Source organism: Lithobates pipiens, unplaced genomic scaffold (assembly GCF_037356315.1).
Source record: "Lithobates pipiens isolate NorthernLeopardFrog02 unplaced genomic scaffold, aLitPip1_a1.2 Scaffold_11, whole genome shotgun sequence".
NCBI lineage: Eukaryota > Metazoa > Chordata > Amphibia > Anura > Ranidae > Lithobates > Lithobates pipiens.
In genome coordinates, this window is record NW_027507696.1 from 25,591,104 (window position 1) to 25,610,915 (window position 19,812).

The 19,812-nt window shown below is 43.8% G+C and overlaps 1 pseudogene; it reads right to left on the reverse strand.

The window, feature by feature from the left end:
• Window positions 1–12,465: 12,465 nt before the first annotated feature.
• LOC143961179 (5S ribosomal RNA) lies at window positions 12,466–12,585 on the reverse strand (annotated as a pseudogene).
• Between the last annotated feature and the right edge of the window lie 7,227 nt (window positions 12,586–19,812).

Genomic DNA, 19,812 nt, shown 5'->3' on the forward strand with positions numbered 1-19,812 from the left:
CGCCACCGCTCAGGCTCCCACCTCTTCCCTCCTTCCCCGGACTAGTGGAAGAGAGAAGTGGAGCCTCCTGCATGCACAGTAGGGTTCCTGGCGTTAAGCTGCAAGGCTACACTGCCAGGTTCCCTTACTCGCAATGGAGGCGACAGCACCCGACAGCTAATGGAAAAATCAGCTGTGGTGCCGGAATTGTTGGACTGACTCCAGGACAGGTGTCCGATTATTAAAAGCCAGCAGCTACAGTATGTTTAGCTGCTGGTTTTTAATTTTTGCAGCAGTGGGCGGACCTCTGCTTTAATTAACCCTCCTCAAACAATTCCGACAAGGAAGATCTTTGAGCAGGATTTGTACCTCCTTTTTGTAAGGCTGTTAGGATGCCTAAAATCCTTTGCTTTCACAATAGACAAGTTCTATTAGCCACAGTGGTTCTTACCGCCTCTAGGGATGGCAATTCCAAATGCCAGCATATGCGAGTTTAAGAGGAGTACTATTTCTAGTCTTTCAAAAGGGCCATGTGACCCCTACACAAATCCTTCTGTATCTGAGAGCTTAATCCATCATGTTTCAGGATACATCGTTTTTGCCACTAGAGCATACTGGTGGTAGAACACTGGGTAATCCTGGCTTTCCTCTCTTCGCCTATCAGAGTCTCAATACCTGATGATAAGGACCATAGTCTCTCCCATCCCTATATTGAGGTGTGCTCAATGGAAATGGCCTCCTGTCCTGAAAGGGTTTTTGCTCCAATGTTGCTCATGCACCCAGCGATTCATGTCTCGCAAAAAGGCAGATAAAGCCTTTGGTGCTGGCACAGTAATAAATCTTCTGTGCTACTGAGTTATTGCCAGTAGAACTCCCCGGTCGGTAAGTTATTTTGAACATTCTGGCCCGTTCATGGTCCCTTCACCTTTTGTGTCCCGACAGCATGGCTGAACAACATCAGAATGGTGTTCTAAATCGGAAGGGCAGGTCAGTCCACGGAGAAGAGGTAGAGATGACACTAATCTGGGTGGAGTAGAATCTTCTTTAATATCTCTTTTGAGTCTACATTGAATGTCTGGGAAGAATACACATTCTGTGGCCCAATTGGGCAATAAGTATTCCTACATCCAGGTTCCTCCAAGTGGATTTATCACTGCACAAGATTTCAGAGTTAGATCTGGTAGCATCTCCTTTTTGTTACAAGTTGGAAAGCTTTCCCCTAGGGGCCTGGGCCAAGCCCTGGGTGGGGATGCTGTGTCAGATCAGGAAAGGTCTCACAAGCCACATGCTTTCCAGTTCAATCCATATACAGTTTTTTTTTTTGGGGGGGGGGGTCTGTTGCTAAAGACCGTGGCAATTTTTGAAGTATTTCCCTATTGACCAAACAGGCCCCGATTCTTGCCTTGACACCGGATTGAAGTCCTTTGTCTCAGATGAGATATTGTCATAGAAAGCAATATTCCACCCTTGTTCATCTCTTCCAGTTTCTCATTATGGCAGGAAGAGACTGATCAAGCTTGGCTGTGGTTTCTCTAAACTAGATCTATAAATCCTACAAAAGGATTTGAATAGAGTTTGTTCAGTTTGGACTGCTTTGTTTTCTTTGCTTTAGTCCTCTGGGCAGGTGCATTCCAGACTTCAACTGACCCTAAAGCTTGTTTAGAGGGTAGATCTCTGCAGTCCCTGTCATATCCAATGTCTCATGGGTAGACTATCCCTTACTAATCCAATACTTTGATGGGGGGGCTCTAGGAAGGATTTACTACCTGCTCTGGACTTCCTTTCCGGCTCCAGGTGAGATCTCCTTGCAGTCCAGCTTGGGTAAGGACTGAGCTATGAAGACATGCATATTAAGGACTATCTCTTCAGCCAGGAAGTTTGCCAAGATCAAAGCTTTAGGCTAGGAAGTACCCTTTGGTGACTTACAGCTCCAGGTGGGAGCCCCTTCAGTCCAGTTGGAATAAGGATTGAGCCACGATGTCAATCTCTCTAGGCCTACATGCTCAGCAGGAAGCTTGGCCAGAGTCAGGGCCTTTAAGTCTCAGTCATGAAAGAAGCCTTTCTAGGAGTTATTTACCTCAGTCAGGAGGTTTGCCGGGATCTGGGCCTTGTGCTGAGAGGGATCCTTGTGGCTTTCTGCCTAGTACGGGTAAGTGTTTATATCCATACTGGGCGACAATCTGAGGTGGCTTTGGCATTCTATGAGAACAAAAGATTTGTTCCTCCCATATGCAGGACCAGCAAGGATAACTGGTTCCATGCCATGGATATTGGAATACTTCAAGCATGCTCTCAAGCTACAGCTTTGCTCAGCATTTTAGGACATATTTGTCACTCTCTCTAGCAGAACCAGCGGGATGAAGATGTCATCCACAATTTTCACTGGAAGGGTTATTCGAGCTAGCTATTAGGCTTATAAAGCTTAGAGCTTGGTTCCCACAGAAGTCACCACACACTCATCCAGGAGTGTGTACGCTTTGTGAGCTCCCTGGGAAAGGGTGCTAGGAATAGTTGGAGGAGGAGGACGTCTTCCATTGAAGCTGTTCTGACTCATTGTGGGGTATAGCTAAGTTCTATATGCTGTTAATATATATCCATAGGGTTTCTGCTGGCTATGATTGAAACCCTACTTTTCCAACATCTCACTCTTGTTTTTTTGGGCTAGTTAGTTCCCAAACGTATGCTGCCATGTAAGTCTGTCAGGAAAATGTACTATCAAATACTTACCGTAATTTTATTTTCCTGATGGACTCCATGGCAGCAGGAGTTCCCTCCCAAAGTCATGAGTAGGCTAGTTTCGGAATGCGGCCTCTGGCTCAGCCTGAAAATTTATGGGAGTGGTGTCCTATGGAGTAGGAGTGAAGATGGGGCTAGCAAAACGTATGCTTCCATGTCCATCAGGAAAGGAAATTATGGTAAATTTTCAGTTTTATTGTTATTTCACAGTACACAAGGGGGAGTCATGTGGAGTTTCCCACCAATATTTATAAATGTGTATGCCTAAATATGCACAGGTTTTGAATCTAAAAGGGGTAACATATAAATATAGAGAAGTGTTGTGACGTCACAATGGGCAGGGTCTCATGGTGATGTCACTGGATGGCCACGTCCCATAATTATATAAGGATTAGCAGAGAGTGGAGCTAGCACAACGACAGGAGACGGCGTCCAAGGGGACCAGGTCGGCAGTGGAGAAAACCGGAGAAAGATTTTTAAGGACTTGACAAAACCATGTCTTATTTCTATTTACAATACACTACCTTTTTTTGGGGTGAATGAGTAAGGGTATAATGTACCCCATACTTATTCGCATGGGGGGGGGGCAGGATCTGGGTCTCCTCCCCCACCCCTTCCTGACCTGCCGGGCTGCATGCTCAGATAAGGGTCTGGTATGGATGTGGGGGGGGGGGGATGTCAATCTGACACACATTGCTGTGAAGAGCCTGACGTAGGCTTTATCATGTGATCAGCCGTGTCCAATCACAGCTGATCACATGGTAACCAGGAAGTGCCGTTTATTGGCTTTTCCTCTACTTGTGCCGACAAGGCACAAATACAGGAGAGACGGTCCGCTGGTGTCCTGATGGGGGGGGGGGGGGGGGGTCTGCGCTGATAATCAGTGCATTGAGGTTGCCCACCTGGGATGCCAAGCTGTGCCCATCAGTGATTGCCTGTCAGTGCCTCCTAATTAGTGCTGCATATAAGTGCAGCTGCATCAGTGAAGGAGAAAACATATTTACAAAATTTTATAGCAGAAAAGAAAAAAATAACTTTTCTTTTTCCGAACTTTTTTTTTTTTATTATTTGTAGCGCATAAAAAAAAAAAAAAGCGGCGATAAAATACCACCAAAAGAAAGCTCTATTTGTGGGGGGGGGAATTATAAAAATGTAGCTTGAGTACAGTGTTGCATGACCGCACAATTGCTGAAAATTGGCTTGGTCAGGAAGGGGTGAAATCACCCTGTATTGAAGTGGTTAAGGTGTGAGGTTTCAGCAGAGGGATGCTTAGAGATTATAAATATCAAAATCTGGTTCTGGCTAAATACTCAATGGAAGAAAACAGCAGGCGCAGTATTAAAATCAAACCCGGTTATCTCAAAGTATGACATTAAGCTAACTTTCTGACGTCCACCCAACAGACATTTTTCAATACAATTAAATGGACTGTAAATTGCAAAAGGAATACGGATATAAAACAGGAAATGTGACATTCACTAAACAAACTTCCTGGTTTATGCATTTTAAATTAAAGTGACTCATCTGCAGAAATTCTTGATAAATGTGCCAATGAAACACAATGTTATCTTGGTTGACGACCCGCATTGCCAGGAATAGTTCACAGAATATATATATATATATATATATATATATATATATATATATAAATAAAAATGTTAAATGCAATCAAAAGGAACACAATCGAAAATGGAACATTTTTATTTTTCCACAGAAAAAGCATTGCAGCCTCTGTCATGAAAACACAACAAATTAGACTTCACCTTGCTAGTGCACCGTTTGGTGTGAGAAATGCCCTATTGTGGAAAGAATTTAAATGAAATCTTTTTTTCACATTTTGGGATAACTGGGTTATTTCTCCTCCAAATACAAGAATACATGTAATACTAGTGCTGCTAGTGCAATGTTTTACAAAAGGATCTACGAAAGAAACAAACGTTGGTCAGAGATCAAACATCATGACACAGATGACATAATGAAGCAGTAGATTTAGGATGATTGCCAAGCTGTTATCTGATCAGCAGAGAACCACTTGTTGATATCAATCTTGGGATTTCCAAAGGTAATATTACAAAATGGCATATGGGAGATTTACTAAAACTGAAGAGTGCAGAATCTGGTGCAGCTCTTCATAGAAACCAATCAGCTTCCAGGTTTTATTGTCAAAGCTTAATTGAACAAGCTGAAGTTAGAAGCGGATTTGTTACTATGCACAGCTGTATCTTATTGAGTACTCCAGTTTTACCAAGAACGCCCCCCATAATATTACTCATCAGTCCAGTACACAGGCTTATATTTTCATGTCCTCCTTTTCACTCTTTCATACCAAAATAAAAATAAAAAAGAGTTGTAAACTTGGTCAGGATCCATTATCTCAGCCTGACAGCTACAACAAGCTGCACTCCTGATTCTGAAGTAAAATAGTGTATACATGTGATGGATTAGGAAACCCATTCATTTTGAATAGGCTGCCAACACACCACAAAGCAACCTAAAACCTGACATGGACCACTATTTGTTTTAATACAGTGCACCCCAACTCAACTGTGTTGTGGTGCACTGCCTGCGTTGGTCAGGGCAGATCTCAAAATGAATTGTAATGCATGCAATGCGGTAAAATGTTTTTTTTTTTCTCATGGTTTATTGCAATGTTTGTGAATGGGGCCTAAGCTGTGTGTAATATATGGAGAAAGGCACAATGTTCCACAAATACAAGAGAGCACAGTTCAGCAGTTATAACAATAACAAGAACTTAAAGAGGGATGTCACTGAAAAAAAAATATTAAAAGCCAGCAGCTATAAATACTACAGCTGCTGACTTTTAATAAATGGACACTTACCTGTCCCAGGGTCCAGCGATGTCGGCAGCCGTGGCCAATCGATCGCTCAGCTCTCGGCTGCTGCCACCGCCATTTTAGGTGGGGGAATCAGGAAGTGAAGCATTGCGGCTTCACTTCCAGGTTCCCTACTGCGCATGTGCGAGTCACGCAGCGCAATAGGAATGGTCCACGGGTATCTGCACCCCCCCCTTCCCCCTGAAAGGTGACAACTGTGACACCGGAGGGGGGAGCGTTCCGATGAGCGGAAGTTCCACTTTAGGGTGGAACCCCGCTTTAAGGATGTTTCTATTCAAATATGCAGATGAAAGTGTAATATGTAGATTGCCATGTAACATCCTTTATTACATCAGCTGCTTTGAAATCTTAAACTTTCAAAGACCACATTCACATGGACGTGGTAAAATATATGCCTGTGTTTGCCTGCATGGGTGCTCAGTCCCAGCCTGACAAATTGGGAGTGTCTCAACTGACTAGCTGTACTGGGATGCACGGAACACCTTTGCATTCCCCTGCTGGCAAACATAGCCCTATCATGGGTGTCGGTATAGCATACCTGTGTAAATAAGGCCCAAGTGTGTCCCTGCCAGTTGCACATTTCTGTTCTGATGCATGTCGCGAAGTTGGGAAATCTTATGCCGCGTACACACGATCAAACAATCGGGTGGAAAAGTCCGGCAAACTCAAGTCCGCCGGACAATCCCCCCATGTGTAGCCTCCGGCTGAATTTTTTACCCGAAAGTATGGCGGACTTAGAAAGTAGTTTTGCACTCCAATCTTTCCGCCGGACTTGCATTTCGGCGGACAATCCGGCCGTGCGTGTGCCACTCCGCCGTACTTTTGAAATGAACGGACTTTTGTCGCCCAGAGAAAAGTCCGCTCATTTTGAGCACGTCTCCAGGTAGGCGGGGCCCGCGAAGGATGCGTCACTGACCCCCGGAGCTGTGAAATAAAAAACTTTTAACCCTTGTGCGTTTTTTGTTGTTTTTTTTGTACTTTTTTTCACAGGTGAATGGGTAGGGGTACATTGTACCCCATATTCATTCACATAGGGTGAGGGGGCCGATATCCGGGGCCCCCTTATTAAAGGGGGCTCCCGGATTCCGATAAGCCCCCCACCCGCAGACCCCGACAACCAATGGCCAGGGTTGTCGGGAAGAGGCCCTTGTCCTCATCAACATGGGGACAAGGTGCTTTGGGGTGGGGGGGCCGCGCTTGCTCGTCCCCCCCTTTACTGGCCGGCCGGGTAGCGTGCTCGGACAAGGGTCTGATGTGGACCTGGGGGGAACCCCACGCCGATTTTTTCCAAACCAGGTGGCGGGGCCAGCGACGCATCCTTCGCGGGCCCCGCCTACCTGGAGACGCGCTCAAAATGAGCGGACTTTCCTCCGCGTGTGTGGGTGAGTCCGTTTATTTCAAAAGTACGGCGGATAGTCCGGCGGACTTAATACGCCATATTAGTCTGCTGAAAGAGTGCCGTATGTGGGCAAGTAGCCCGTTCGGAAAGTCCGCCAGACAGTCCGCTACGTGTGTACGCGCCATTAGAATTCCATTGGGTCGATTTCTCCAATCTTAAAAACAATGCAGCACAGAACAGAGACAGCCACCAAGTAAGCAGCAGGGACACTGAGGAGAGCAAAAATGTCAAGGCAGCAAACGGATAAAGGAAGCCACACTTCTCTACATTTAATGGTCAGGAGTTCTTTGCGGCTTTCTAGACAGGTCTTATCTTCTTTTTGCTATCAAATCCCTCTGCACAGAAAAGTAATTTAAACACCTTGGCATTAAACCCTTTATATAAAAGGATGGTCTCGGACTTGTGTACAACAGAGATTGTTCAATATGCTAGAAAAGGTTTCCTGCCAGCACTACAGAAGTAATGATGAGAATCAAAACACATAATGTTCAACAAATTAGCCACAAAAAGTAATACAACCATCACTTTATATAAACGTAACTGTGTATAGTGAGGTGATTCACTTAGGGTGTTCAGCAGCTGCAATATTTTTACATATATTTTGCACAGTATTTGATATACAGTAATACCTCGGATTGCGATGAACACTGTCAACGAGCGTTTCACAATACAAGCTTTTTTTTTTTTTAAATCCGGACTCAGTTTGCGAGCTTTGTCTTGCAAAACGTGCAGGATTCAAGCCTCTGCGGTGTGCAGTACAGAATTTGGCCAGAGGTGCCAGTGACACTCGGATGCACTCGGAATTATTCAGTTCCCAAGTGTTTCCGGGTGCATCGGAGCAGTCTGCGAGTATTTCAGAGTCTCTCCGGCGCCCCCCCCCCACCTCTGGCCACATACGGTACTGCATACAATAGAAGTCAATGTGGAACAAATTATCTTTGTTTCTATTGCCTTCTAGGGGAAACTCACTTTGATATGCGAGTGCTTTAGATTACAAGCATTCTCCTGGAACGGATTAGGCTCGTAATCCAAGGTTCCACTGTATTAGTTTTGCACTTAGCACTTTATAATCAGGGGTGGTGCTGATTGTCACGTATACACTATATAAACCACCCCTTTATGTCTATATTCTGCACTGTGAAAAACAAGTGATCAAAAATGAAAATCCAAAAGAAGCCAATTACATTTTTAAGTGAATTTGCACTCTGAGATTACTGTCTGAGAGCTATGCGAGAAAAATAGGATAATTTTTTTGGACTCACCGTAAAATCCTTTTCTCTGTAATTCACCGACTGACACAGCTTCTCTCTTTAGACCATTGGGTTGTTATGCCACCTGTAATAGCTAGTCCTCTCCTGAAGGTGGCATAACAACCCAATAGTCTAAAGAGAGAAGCTGTGTCATTCGGTGAATATAAGAGAAATAGGATTTTTATAACAGCTTACCTGTAAAATCCTTTTCTTTGATGTACATCAGGGGACACAGAGGTCCCTCCCTTCTTATACACTTTGATTGCTTGGCTACAAAACTGAGGACTCCCAGTAGTGGGAGGGCTTATATGGGGGAAGTTCATGCCTTAAGTGTGCAGCATCTGATGGTCCAATATAACCCACATAGTTATTACTATGGCTCTGTGTCCCCTGATGTACAACTATGTGGGTTATATCGGACCATCAGGTGTTGGACACTGGCACACCCCTTAAGGCGTGAACTTTCCCCATATTACCCCTCCCACTACTGGGAGTCCTCAGTTTTGTAGCCAAGCAATCAAAGTGTATAAGAAGAAGGGAGGGACCTCTGTGTCCCCTGATGTACATCAAATAAAAGGATTTTACAGGTAAGCTGTTATAAAAATTTTATTTTCTTTTCTTACATCAGGGGACACAGAGCCATAGTAATAACTATGTGGGATGTCCCATAGTAATGGCAACTGAAGGGGGGGGTGGTGAGACAGAATCAAGAAAACAGGAGGCCAGAGGACTCATACTGCAGCCTGCAGTATATGCTGTCCACAAAGGCAATATCCTCATGACCTTTAATATTGATTAATCGGATAAATGTCTGAACCGAAGACCATAGAGGCCTGATGATGCACCACCCAAGAGGCACTAAATCACCCTGGATGAGTGTGCTCTTAATCTGAAAAGGAAGAATTTTCTTCTTTAAGCTGAAGCTTGATCCATCCTTTGACAAATCCATTTGGAAAATAGTGGATCTTGACGCTGCCTGTCCATATCTTGGACCCTCTGGCAGTACAAACAAAACCTGTGTTTTGCGAACCTGAGCGGTCGCCTTTAAATAGATTCTGATCGCTCTTACTACATCAAGAGACTGTAGTGCTTTCACTTCCCCAGATTAAGCCTTTTGGGGAGAAAGAAGGAAGAATATCTTGGTTTAAATGAAAACCTGTTACCACTTTTGGTAAGAATTCAGGATGAGGACATAAAACCACTACATCCTTATGCATGATGAAATATGGCTCTTTACTAGACAGAGCCGTTAGTTCCCATACTCTTCTAGCAGAAGAAATGGCAAGCATAAAAAGATTCTTTGTCAAAGAACCAAGAGAATTTCTCGTAAGGTTCAAACGGCTGATTTAACAAAGCCGATAAGACCAATTTTAAATCCTAAGGATTTAGAGGTGCCTTGATAGGGGGAATAAACAGTGTTACCCCCTGAATAAGCTACACAACAAGAGTGGGAAGCAAGAGGCCATAGGAAAAGACATCAACACAGCCTGGATATGGCTCTTGATAAAAGTCAAGGCCAGCTTCCTTTCAGATCGCATATGCAGGAATCCTGCCTATTGACATACTTCTTGGGGTGCCAACCCCTGGATCCATACCAAGAAACTTATGCCTTCCAGATTCTATATATAAATGATCCTGGAAGCCGGCTTCCTGGGCTTAGTCAAAGTTGACACTACTGAAGGAGATCACCCACGATCTTTTATAGAGTGGAATTCAACAGTGAAACCTGTTAAACTCCGTGTCCGTAAAGATGAAATACCGGACCTTGTGCAAGAAGGTCTGGGTATAATGGCAGTGTCCAAAGGACTCCTACTGCCATCTTTATGATCTCGATAAATTAAGATCTTCCGGGACCTGGCTGGGGCCAACAGAATCACCTCCTGTTCCTGCTTAATCCTGCAGAGAAGGTGCGGAAGTAGCAGAGCTGGAGGAAATGCATAGATCAGTGAAAACTGATCCCCTGGGAAGACTAATGTGTCTGTTCTGCCTGCTAGCGGACCCCCTTGTTTGACAAAGTTGTCGACCTTATGAATCTGGACGCGAATAGGTCCATATCCGGAGTACCCCATCTGACATATTGCTAGGAAGATGTCGGAGTGAAGAGATCATTCTCCCGGAAAGAATTGTTGGCGTCTCAAGTAGTATACCTGAAATATTAAAAATTGCCGATAGGCAAGGAGTGTTGTGTTCTGCCAAAGCTAGAACATTATTCACCTCTTATGGGCTGCACGACTTCTCGTGCCTCCCCTGGTCATTGATGTAAGCCACCGCCGTGGCTCTGTCAGACTGAATCCTGTCAGGACAGTCCCGTAATCTGACCGCCAAAATTCTATGGCCAGATGTACTGCCTGAAACTTCCAACAAAGTTGATAGGCAAGGTCCTCTAACCTGGACCATCTCCCCTGGACTGAATCTTCTTCCAGGGCTGCTCCCCAGCCTAGAATACTGGCATCTGTTGTTAACACCTTGCAGGATAAAGATTTTCCCTCCTGCTGGATAACAAGCACCGATTTAGGCTCTGACCTATGTCAGGAGCCAAGCGTATTGGAAACAAACAAGGCCTGAATCCTCTTTATTCCAGACCGACAGGATGGTGTCTTGAAGCAGTCATTGAATCAAACTGCACGTAAGGAGGCCACCATTTCCCCTAAAAATCTCCTGCAGCCGAATAAAGGAATTTTAATTTATCCTGATAAGTTGAATTAGTCCTACAATGGAACTGATTCATGACTGGGGTAAGAATACCTTCTTCTGTATGGTATCTATAACCAGCCCCCAAGTAACCTCCTTGATGGTTTTAAGGAGAATCTTCCTAGGCTGAGAATCCAACCTAGAGATTTCAGATATCTACAGCTGAGATCAGACTCTGGTTTTAGACCTGAGACTGAATGATCGATTAAAAGTAGATATTCTAATAGGCTAGGACCGTTATGTCTTGAGCCCTTAACCTGGCTAAAGGAGGTGCCAGAATCTTTCAGAACACTTGTGATGCTGTGGCTAAGCCGAATGGCAGTGCCACGATTGAAAAAATAATTTTATACTTCAAAATCGCAGAAATTTCTGGTAAGCGGGAAACTTTGGTACATGGAGATCTGCAACGCCCCTTCTTGCAGGATGGACACAGCTGATCGAATTATGAAAGGATCTGATTTTCAAGTGCCAATTCAGATCTGAGATCTAGAATGGGTCTTACCACTCTGGCTCTGGGACCTTAAAAGATTTGAGCCAAAAACTCCCTGTTCCACTAAGGGAATCTCTGATATCACTGACTGGGATAACAGCTGATCCAGAGGCTAGAAAGAGACTTTTTTTCTCTGGAACCTTTGGAGCATTCTTTGAGAAGATGGACACTCTTGCATAAAGACTGCTGCATCAGCAGCCCCAAGGACCCCACAGGCAGCACCCAAACAGGACCCGAACCCCGGACCCTCAGATCGAAAGCCGACTGGGCCACCTGGGCTCTTGAAGCTCTAGATGTAACCTAGAGAAAAAAATTATAAAAATAGTAAAAATCACAGAAATCCCTCTGCTCTTAACATTGTTCCTGCCAGACCTTGAGAATGGCAGGACCTTTCCTCTCACCCAAACGAGTGGGGGTGCTCCTTCCTGGGAAGGCCTTAGCATTCTGCTTTACAGGCTTTCGGACCCCAAGATCCTGGTGCTGCCTCTGGGAACTCTTGAACCTGACTATTGAGACCATTGAGACTGCCTAAAGGCAGATACCCCAGGCATAGGAGAGGCTGCACGAGGAGAACTGTTTGAACCTCCTTTTATTGGTAAAGAGAGCTTTACCCCCTCTTGGATGTACTTATCCACTCTAAATAGTTGTACCCCAGGAAGGGACACAGACTGGCTAAGGGTTTTCACCTGGTGCTTCGGCTGATCAATACTTCAGCCACGGACCTCTGCAAAAATGCACTAGTCCAAGTATAAGCCATAGGGCGTAAACGATCGAGTCCTTCATAGCATCTGTGAGACACAGTGCATCAAATACACCAGCCCCTTGCCTGGCCTGCTGATCAGGCAGAACTTTCAGGTATCTCACACCTGTTCCTTAACCCCTTGGAGTCCACATTCCAATGCATTGGCGTCACTCAAAATGTGCTCCACCAAAATAGTGGAGCAGACGTTAAAGGGTTAATGGACTGAGCTACTCCAATTGCATCCAGAACTGCAAAAGACATCCTGTCTCTTAAAGGAAAATCCAACCTTAACTTGCTGGATCCTTTAACATCAGTGCATTATTTGCCTACCGAACCTGGTATTCCCAGGCAGTCTCCCTTCCAGGTACTAACCAGGCCCAACCCTGCTTAGCCTCCAAGATCAGACGAGATCGGGAGCTTTTTTGGGTGATGTGGCCATAGGCCCACTGGACATGTGAGACTGTGCTCACTGGGGTGATTGCAGTATTAATAGCTGAAACCCCCCCATTTCTTTCATAGAAATGTTCCCATGAAGAATAGGAATAACATCCCCAGGTGGGGGAGGTTCAAATGAACCCTATTAGAGGTAGATACCTCAAGAGCCTGTGCTGCAGGCAACAAAAGGGTTAGTGAAGGGAGTAGACAAACACCTGACTTGTGCGGCTACTCCCTCCCTGTTAGGATCCTCCGAAGAGGAAAAATAAGTATCGTCCAATATTTGGGAAGATCTACCTGATCCCCAGCCTCCTGCACCTCAACAAAAGGGCCCAGAGGACTAGATGGGAATCTGCTATGTTTAGTCCTACTATAGAGAGACATCATAGCAATAATCTTTTAAATGGTAGAAGAAATAACCTGTTAGTATGAAATACACAGGGACAGTAGTGTTCTACCCTTGACGGCTCATCTGACTGGCCGTATTTTTCTTTTTACCCTTCAGGGGAGGAAGACATTCTTTTGGAAGGGTTTTTAAGTTTGTTGTATACCATTAACCCCTTAGAACCCTTAGAGGAGTTCCTGGTCACTCATAGCTTACAGTACAAAGCAGAGGCAGTACCAGCAAAAGAATGTTTCACTTGCTAGGCTATAGTACAGTACAATAACTGAAGTAGAAAAGATGTAGCTGGATAGCCTCACTCCGAATTATTCAACTTTATTTAAAAAATGTAATTAAAATCATACAGTACAATAACTGCTATTAATCCTAGCTATACAGTACAATGTTGTCAAAAGGGAAATGCTTGTGTCACCAAACCTGACCAGCAACCACTCTAATCTGTCCCTCCATCGCCAGGCAGAAGCTTCTCTTGCAGAGCTCTAAACTACTTCCTACACATGTGGCCGGCGTCAGACGCCGCTTGGCCACGCCCCCCCCCCACGGAAACGGCCCCCCCTTCCTCTTTTAAACAGGGAAGTTTAATCTCCCGCGTGAGCGCCGGCATCATGGCGGGCGGGTAAATCCTCCACTTAGCGAGCGGCCGCGGCTTGCCAAAAAAAAAAAAAAAAAAAAAGGCAGCTGACTGGCATTCAATCAGACAAAAATCGCCAATCTGGGGGCCCAGGAAGTGATCAGACCCCCCTTCATACCTGAGGGTCTGAGCTGGCTTGAACGGAGAGGAGAGTGGAGCTTCTGCTGTTTCCAGCATCAGAATGGTGAGTACGCAATACAGCCTCCAGTGGCGACACATAGACATGACATGGCAACATAATACATGGAAGGAGAGATTCCTGAGAAAATCTCCCCTACCTGAACTCGCAGCAGGGTTTATCTTCGACCTTCAAGGCTCCGAGACCTTAAAAGGAAACCTTCAGGAACCGGGGAACACTAGGGTTATCCCACAATCCTGGATCTGCGAGAAGACCCTGCCAGTAAACATTTATTGGCCTTACTACCAAAAAGCACTGGATCCCAGGGCCCAGGTCTTAAAGCATTCGCAAGCAAAACCTTGCGTCTTCGTATGACGAGGCCTGGGTACCATTCATTTAGTCCATTACGGAGACATCAGAACGGATCCGGTCAGGGTGGCTGGCTCTCATCAAAGGATTACTGCCAGTGGAGCTCAGTACACACATCTTTACATGTACCCAGACACTGGCAAAAAAAAAAAAAAACTGAGTACTCCCAGTCGTGAGAGGAGCTATATGGGGGAAGTTCGTGCCTTAAGGGGCGTGCAGGTGTCCAGCACCTGATGGTCCGATATAACCCACATAGTTATTACTATGGCTCTGTATCCCCTGATGTAAGAAAAGAAAGCTACTGTTTTTTTTATTTTAAACATATCTAAAAAGAAGTTGTTCAACCGTTGTCCAGACAAAATCTTTTTAATGTTACAGGGACTTTTAGGTGCTATGACAAACAGATAATGCCACCTAAACTGACTAAAAAATGCTGTTTGTACTTTCTAGCAAGTCAAATACCTGTTTCCTGTAGAGTCTGTCATTTTTTTACTGTATAGACAATTTATACAGAACAACATTCTTGCCATCTGCTGCCTAGAAATGGTACTGCATTATAAATGAATTAAATTAAGGAAACCAAACCAGTGTCATTTACATTTAATGTTAGATTGCATCATCTTTAAAATCATATTATAAATGATTAAACCCTTTCAAAATCTACAAATTTGGTATGCTAGGGTTGAAACCAATTTATATACACATTATATATATATATATATATATATATATATATATATATATATATATATACACACACACACATACACACACACACACATATACACACACACACTATTATATATAAAGGGAAAGGCCATTTCCGTCCGTAGGTGTGTTTTGCTATGAATGTTCCTACACATACCATCACAAAAGCCATTGGTCATAGTTCATTAGTATTTCTATTATTGTGTCATTATATCGCTTTTCAGCAGATTTTAGTATATAATGCAAAAAGAAAATGTTTTATAAATGTCTGTTTTAGAAATGTGCCTTTCAATGTTCCTGCTGTCTAATAGACTTGCTAGTGGTATATAGACAAACACAATTTTGAAAATTGTGTCATGTTTAAACAAACAAGCTTAAAGGAGAACTCCTGGAATTAAGTCACCATTTAAAATCTGCTGGCTTACAATGGGTTAAATCCAACAGTGCTCAGACGGGAAAGATGCGGCTGCTGTATGACTGCCCGTCCCTCGCCTCCGCTGTCTATTCACAGAAAGCTTCATATTTTCACAAGAGGAAAGGAGAGGCAGAGTTTGCAGCTGCAGGATCCAGCATCAGAGCACTAAAGTATAGCTGAAGACAGCTTACTGCTCTGTAAAATTGTAAATAAAAGAGATAAGTGTAGGCCAGCATATTTTCAATAGCAACTTCATTATGGAGCTCTTCTTTAAGGCCTCATGCACGTGAGACGCAGGTGAAAACTCTGCTCAAAAAAAGCTGAAACGCGTGTTTTGCCGCGTTTGCGTTTATAAGCGTTTATAAAGATAACATCATGTAGACCCTCCCCAAGCTCTCAAAGCATGTTTTTTTAACTATTTCTGCTATTTTGATCAGAGTGAGCAGCAGCAGCATAGAGAGCAGTTGTACACTTGCATTCGCCTCTCTTTCTGTGGTATATATTTTTAAATGGATCCCATATTGAATATATGTCAGGAAATGCTCCTGATGAGACAGCAACGTCGTCGCAAATTTCATGAGAGGTCCAGAGTCAGAGCTCATCAATATTGGACCCATCCGTTGATGGGACAGCGAATGTCCTTTGGATATTTTACAAACATGTATGTGCAGCTGCGTACCTACCCCGACAAGCTTTTTAATTTTAGCCGGATGTCCATTGTCACATTTGATCTGCTCTTAGAAAAAGGACGACCTGGTCTGACATTCATAGACACCAATATGAGAAACAGTGTGTCACCAGAGGAACGTCTGTTGGTAACGATCAGGTATGTGTATATATTTATAAAATATATTTATCTATAGATGTACAGATGAATTTTTTTCTCTGTCCTTTATTTTTAAAAAAAGAACGTCTATTTATAGCAAATTATCCAATTTTTTAAAATATCTAAAATTTTCTTGTGGCAATTTTTAACCAGTTGCCGACCGCCGCACGCCGATGTACGTCGGTACAATGGCACGGGCAGGCATAAGGACATACATGTACGTCCCTTGCCTCCCGCGGGTCGGGGGCCCGATCGGGCCCCCGCCCGGTGCCTGCGGCGGTCGGTATTCGTTCGGGAGCGATCCCGGACGAGGGGATGGCCATTCATTCATGGCCACCCCCTCGCGATCGCTCCCGACGAATAGAAATCCCCGGTGACATCACTTCCTCTCCTGTAATGTAAACACAGGAGAGGAAGTGATGTATTCTCTCCTCCGTGTCGGTATTTTTCGTTCCGACACGGAGGAGAGCGGATCAGTAAGTTGCACCAACACTCTACACACACAGTAGAACATGCCAGGCACACTCACACCCCCCCTTTACCCCCCGATCACCCCCCCAATTACCCCTGCCCCCCAGTCACAGTGACACCAATGTCATTTTTTTTTTTTTTTTTTTTTTGCATTGGTGTCATTTGTGACTGTAATAACTGTTAGGGCAGTTAGAGTTAGCCCCCTTTAGTTCTAATGTACCCCCCTAACCCCCCCAATAAAGGTTTAACCCCGTGATCACCCCCCGTCGCCAGTGTCACTAAGGCTGGGTTCACATTGCAGCGGTTTATGAGAACGGATGTGATTCGCACCGCACTGCAGTGCAAATCACATCCGATCTCTGTGCGATTCGAGTTCAGCCATTCGCCGCACCCGCCGCAAATTCGCACGGGACCCTTTTTTTGGCCCGCAGCAGAATCGGATCGCATGGGTGTTCACACCATGCGATCCGAGTTTGCAGATCGCACTGCGATATGCGAACTGATCTGGGGGTGTCAGTAACATTTCACTGACACTCCCAGCAGTTCGCATAGGGCAGTGTGAACTGCCGCCGGGAGGCATGCGATGCGGGAACCCGCCGCGGATTCGCGGCGTTTCCGCATCGCTCCAGTGTGAACCCAGCCTAATAAGCGATCATTTTTCTGATCGCCGTATTAGTGTCACAGGTGACGCTAGTTAGGCAGGTAGGTATTTAGGTTCGCCGCAGCTTTTTATAGCGCCAGGGACCCCCATATACTACCGCATAAAGCCCCCTGATTGCCCCCTAGTTAACCCTTTCACCAGTGATCACCATATAACTGTTACAGGTGACGCTGGTTGGTTAGTTATTTTTTTATAGTTTCAGGGCACCCGCCATTTATTACCTAGTCTCACTAGTGTACCCCTAAATTTAGGGGTGTCTACTTTCCAAAATGGGGTCATTTGGGGGGGTTTGTGCCATCTTGGCATTTTATGGCCTTCAAAACTGTAACGCCCTTAGAAAGCCTGAAGGCGGTGCTTGGTTTTCGGGGCCCCGTACGCGGCTAGGCTCCCAAAAAGTCCCACATATGTGGTATCCCCATACTCAGGAGAAGCAGCAGAATTTATTTTGGGGTGTCATTTCACATATGCCCATGGCATGCGTGAGCAATATATCATTTAGTGACAACTTTGTGAAAAAAAAAAAAAAAAAAAAAAAAAGTTTGTAATTTTCCCGCAACTTGTGGCAAAATATAAAATATTCCATGGACTCAACATGCCTCTCAGCAAATAGCTTGGGGTGTCTACTTTCTAAAATGGGGTCATTTGTGGGGGTTTTGTGCCATCTTGGCATTTTATGGCCTTCAAAACTGTAATAGGTAGTGAGAAGTGAACTCAAAAATTTACGCCCTTAGAAAGCCTGAAGGCGGTGCTTGGTTTTCGGGGCCCCGTACGCGGCTAGGCTCCCAAAAAGTCCCACATATGTGGTATCCCCGTACTCAGGAGAAGCAGCAGAATTTATTTTGGGGTGTCATTTCACATATGCCCATGGCATGCATGAGCAATATATCATTTAGTGACAACTTTGTTAAAAAAAAAAAAAAAAAAAAAAAAGTTTGTAATTTTCCCGCAACTTGTGGCAAAATATAAAATATTCCATGAACTCAACATGCCTCTCAGCAAATAGCTTGGGGTGTCTACTTTCTAAAATGGGGTCATTTGTGGGGGTTTTGTGCCATCTTGGCATTTTATGGCCTTCAAAACTGTAATAGGTAGTGAGAAGTGAACTCAAAAATTTACGCCCTTAGAAAGCCTGAAGGCGGTGCTTGGATTTCGGGGCCCCGTACGCGGCTAGGCTCCCAAAAAGTCCCACATATGTGGTATCCCCGTACTCAGGAGAAGCAGCAGAATTTATTTTGGGGTGTCATTTCACATACGCCCATAGCATGTGTGAGCAATATATCATTTAGTGACAACTTTGTGTAAAAAAAAAAAATATTTTTTTTTTTGTCATTATTCAATCGCTTGAGGCAAAAAAATAAAATATTCAATGGGCTCAACATGCCTCTTATCAATTTCCTTAGGGGGTCTACTTTCCAAAATGGGGTCATTTGGGGGGGGTTTGTACTGCCCTGCCATTTTAGCACCTCAAGAAATGGGATAGGCAGTCGTAAACTAAAAGCTGCGTAAATTCCAGAAAACGTACCTTAGTTTGTAGATGTGACAACTTTTGCGCAAACCAATAAATATACAATTATTGACTTTTTTTTTACCAAAGACATGTGGCTGAATACATTTTGGCCTAAATGTATGACTAAAATTGAGTTTATTGGATTTTTCTAATAACAAAAAGTAGAAAATATCATTTTTTTTCAAAATTTGCGGTCTTTTTACGTTTATATCGCAAAAAATAAAAATCGCAGAGGCAATCAAATACCATCAAAAGAAAGCTCTATTTGTGGGAAGAAAAGGACGCAAATTTTGTTTGGGTACAACATTGCATGACCGCGCAATTACCAGTTAAAGCAGCGCAGTGCCAAAGTGTAAAAAGACCTCTGGTCATTTACCAGCAAAATGGTCCGGTCTGAAAGTGGTTAACATGTTTTCATTATTTCTAATATAAAACAATATTAAAATAGTTAATTATTTATTTTTTAATCTTAATATATGTTTTTATTCATTTTTTTCTAGTTTCAAATTGTTTTATTTAAAAGCAAATCTATGCTAATTAGATTTTTTATAATTGTTTTAAATTTATTTGGCCAATTTTTTAATATATTTTTATCGTGAAAAATGTATTGATTAATATATTTTAATTCTTTGCTGCTGTATATGGTAGTATAATATTTTTTAATGCCTTATTAAAATATCCAGAATCCTAACCCTAACCATTCATCCTAACACTAACCCTAACCCCTAACAGCTAACCCTAATCCAACCCTTAATCCTAAACAATAACCCTAACCGATAACCATTTACCATAACACCCAGCCCTAATGACCAAATTACATTGCCGCAGATGGTCACAGTTGACTTTGAGGCCATGTATCTCTGATGCAGAAAAGACATGCATGTCATGCATGTCACCCCAATGTCATGCATGACATGACATTGGGATTCCTGGCAATAATTGGCCCCAAGATATGGGCCCCCAAAGTTGGGTCACAAAATGTCATTCTCTGATGCAGAAAAGTACATGACATTTTGCGACCCGACTTTGGGGCCCCCTATCTCGGGGTCACTTGGTGATAGGAACCCCATTTGGATATGTTGTAGTGCTAGATCCACAGTGTCTGCATACCAAATTTGGGGTTCCT